This window comes from Salvelinus namaycush, chromosome 35 (genome assembly GCF_016432855.1).
Source record: "Salvelinus namaycush isolate Seneca chromosome 35, SaNama_1.0, whole genome shotgun sequence".
NCBI classification, from domain to species: domain Eukaryota; kingdom Metazoa; phylum Chordata; class Actinopteri; order Salmoniformes; family Salmonidae; genus Salvelinus; species Salvelinus namaycush.
In genome coordinates, this window is record NC_052341.1 from 7123208 (window position 1) to 7127664 (window position 4457).

Below are 4457 nucleotides of genomic sequence, written 5' to 3' on the forward strand. Positions count from 1 at the left end.
TGGCTGGCATATCTAGTGAGTATACAGGCCACGGAAAAATTGGGACATTTTCAGCTTCCAAAAATTGTGTACAGATCCTTGCGACATGGGGCTGTGCATTATCATGCTGAAACATGAGGTGATGGCGGCGGATGAATGGCACGACAATGGGCCTCAGGATCTCGTTACGGTATCTCTGTACATTCAATTGATCCATTGATGAAATGCAATTGTGTTTGTTGTCTGTAGCTTATGACTGCTCATACCATAACCCCACTGCCACCATGGGGCACTCTGTTCACAACGTTGACATCAGCAAACTGCTTGCTCACACGACGCCATACACGCTGTCTTTCATCTGCCAGGTACAGTTGATGAAACCGGGATTCATCCATGAAGAGGACACTTTTCCAGTGTGCCAGTGGCCATCGAAGGTGAGCATTGGCCCACTGAAGTCTGCTACAAAGCTGAACTGCTGTCAGGTCAAGACCCTGGTGAGGATGACGAGCTGAGCTTTCCTGGGACAGTTTCTGACAGTTTGTGCAGAAATTCTTCAGTTGTATAAACCCACAGTTTCATCAGCTGTCTGAGTGACTTGTCTCAGACGATCCTGGAGGTGAAGAAGCCAGATGTGAAGGTCCTGACCTGGCATGGTTACACATGGTCTGCGGTTTTGAGGCCAGTTAGACGTACTGCCAAATTCTCTAAAACGATGTTGGAGGCTGCTTATGGTAGAGAAATTAACATTAAATTCTCTGGCAACAGATCTGGTGGACATATTTGTAGTCAGCATCTCTGGAGAGACCTGAAAATAGCTGTGCAGCGACTCTCCCCATCCAACCTGACAGAGCTTGAGAGGATCTGCAGAGAAGAATGGGAGAAACTCCCCAAATACAGGTGTGTCAAGCATCATACCCAAGAAGACTCTAGGTTTTAATCGCTGCCAAAGGTGCTTCAACAAAGTACTGAGTGAAGGGTCTGAATACTTATGTAATTGTGATTTGCAAAATGTCTGAAAATGTGTTTTTGCTTTGTCATTTTGGGGTATTGTGTGTCGATTGATGAGGGAATTTGTTTTTTTAATCAATTTTAGAATAAGGCTGTAACGTAACAATATGTGGAATTTAAAGGGTCTGAATACTTTCCCAATGCACTGTATATATATATATATATATGTCCTGAGCTTTCTTATATCTCCTAGATATAGGACAAACACTTCAAAACCTTATTCCTTATGCAAAAATGTTTGACTGTCTTTTATGCCATTTCTGAATGTGTTGTTAAATACATTTCTTTGGGCTTTAGTTGTAAAGGCCAAATTCAATCATTTGCCTCCCCCCCTTCACCACAACGGCTTAGACCGTTAGAGATTATGCAATAACTCATTGCTTAACAGTAATACTTTCAGGAACCTCTTTTGCATTTAATTGTCAACTCTTTATATTAGCACATTGAAGCAAATACAGTTTGTTATTCACACAGCATGTGTCATTCAGATTTGGTTGAATCCTTGTGTATATACACTCCCTGTGTTCAAAGACCTGTTCAGAGTAGTCCATCAGGAATTCCAGCGATCTAGATTTTCAGAAGGCCTTTATTACCGACATACAGCTTTTCATTGACAGGAACCAGCTCAGTAGTGTTAGTGAATGGAACCGACTGGCCCATTTCAACAACCCCTTTGGTTTCATGGGCTACAATCTATCTCTCTCTGTATCTCTGTCTCTCTGTCTGTGTGTAAACATGGTACATTATGTTATTATGTGAATATATCCCGTACTGTATGTTATTCTGTGTTTTATAATGTATACATCTCTGTATTTCTGTGTGGATTTGCTGTGCTGTGGTGGACAATGGAGGAATACTCAACAGCTCTGGGATGGGGAACGTTATAGATGCCCGTGACTCTGTGTTTAGGTGAGGTGTGCTCACACAAAGATTGTACTTTGAGTAGGATTGTTGAACTTTGTGATCTTGTGAGGGGCATTTCTCATAAAGCTGATGTAAATGTCAAATGGTTTTAATCTGGTTAGGTCCTTGTAACTGATTCAGGATCAGCTCTCAGCTCCCAGTTCTGACAATACCCATCAGTTAGCTAAACAATAATCTGACCCTGAACCAGTTGGTAACTAAAAAAAAAGTACCCTAGTCTTAATCTGTGTCCGCGGGACACTGACCCACTGAGTTTCAGTGCAGCAATGTTTTGACCACGACTGGGTCCTCTCCTAGTGCAACCCTTTAGACCTGTTGGAAACTACAAACATCTCATTTAGGATGAATGGGGCTGTCACTGCTGGTTTTGAACACGACGTTGGAAGCAGAACATCCGTCTACGTCCACACATCCTTCTCCGTCACAACATCACTGGGCAGTCTGAATAAACAAGGCTTCAGACAGCTACCCCACAACAAGGTGTGTAACAAGGGCTGCCTACCAAACAGCACCCTATTCCCTATACAGTCCACTACTTTTAACCAGGGCCCATAGGGGATATTTAGGGGACAGGGTGTCATTTGGGATGCACAGTGCTTGACTTGGACTGAAATCGGAGTCTGTACTTATTTTGGGTGCCGGTACTGTTTTATATTTAGGTGCAAGGAGCACCACAATACTTTCGAGTGAATATTCTATGAGGAACAGGAGCTCAAGCAGTAGAAAATGAGGTGCCGGTACTCCGGCTCGATGAGCTCCTGCACAACTCAAGCGCTGGACACAGACAATGACAACAGCAGTAAATCTTCTGAATCATCCAGTGATTTTTACATGAAGATACCCCTCGGCTACACCGGAGATCATTTATCTCAATGGGACATAATGGTTTAGATAAAGGTTAGATAACAGAACAAAAATCACTTCACCCTTTAACATGGAATCCTCATTCCATCTTTTTTATCTGTGTGTTCTGATCCCAGAAGGCTCAATATACTGCAACTTCCTAGAGTCACTGATGAAGAACAGAAGAATACCAGCAGAGAAATGTAATGGACGGACGTAATAACTATTATTATCAATGCATTTGTTTTGATAGGATTTCTGAGCATTTCTCAAAGCGCTTGACATTTCATGGGGTATCGTCTTTACTGATTCTGTTCCAGGCTGAGATCATATTATGGCGGCCATTTTAACAAGAGCAGCTAATACTTTCTCCACCCTGACTTCCTCAGATACATCTGGAGCAGGTATGACCGACTCTTGAGGGCCCTTCAAAGGTTAACTTGACTCCAGGGTCATCATGACAAATGTAGTGTCTGAGGTAACTCCTGACAGGTTTCTGAGGTCCTGGAGGCTGAAGACAACCCTACAGCCATACAGTAGATCTACACAGGGGCGCAACTTTGGTTTTAGGGGGGGGGGGGGGGGGGGGGGGGGGGGGCATAACTATATGTGTACACTACCGGTCAAAAGTTTTAGAACACCTACTCATTTAAGGGTTTTTCTTTATTTTTACTGTTTTCTACATTGTAGAATAATAGTGAAGACATTAAAACTATGAAATAACACATATGGAATAATGTAGTAACCAAAAAAGTGTTAAACAAATCAAAAGGTATTTTTTATTTGAGATTCTTCAAATAGCCATCCTTTGCCTTGATGACAGCTTTGCACACTCTTGGAATTCTCTTAACCAGCTTCATCTGGAATGCTTTTCCAACAGTCTTGAAGGAGTTCCCACATATGCTGAGCACTTGTTGGCTACTTTTCCTTCACTGCGGTCCAACTCATCCTAATCCATCTCAATTGGGTTGAGGTCGGGTGATTGTGGAGGCCAGGTCATCTAATGCAGCACTCCATCACTCTCCTTCTTAGTAAAATAGCCCTTACATAACCTGAAGGTGTGTTGGGTCATTGTCCTGTTGAAAAACAAATGATAGTCCCACTAAGCCCAAACCAGATGCGATGGCGTATCACTGCAGAATGCTGTGGTAGCCATGTTGGTTAAGTGTGCCTTGAATTCTAAATAAATCACAGACAGTGTCACCAGCAAAGCTCCCCCACACCCTAACACCTCCTCCTCCATGCTTTACGGTGGGAAACACACATGCGGAGATCATCCGTTCACCCACACTGCGTCTCACAAAGATAAATCTCCAATTTGGACTCATCAGACCAAAGGACAAATTTCCACCGGTCTAATGTCCATTGCTCGTGTTTCTTGGACCAAGCAAGTCTCCTCTTCTTATTGGTGTCCTTTAGTAGTGGTTTCTTTGCAGCAATTCAACCATGAAGGCCTGATTCACGCAGTCTCCTCTTGTCTTCAAGTCTCTACTTGAAGAAACTTTCAAAGTTCTTGAAATTTTCCGTATTGACTGACCTTCATCTCTTAAAGTAATGATGGACTGTTGTTTCTCTTTGCTTATTTGAGCTGTTCTTGCCATAATATGGACTTGGTCTTTTACCAAATACAAGTACACCACATCAGTCACTGGATTTATCAATAAGTGCATCGAGGACGTCGTCCCTACAGTGACGGTATGTAC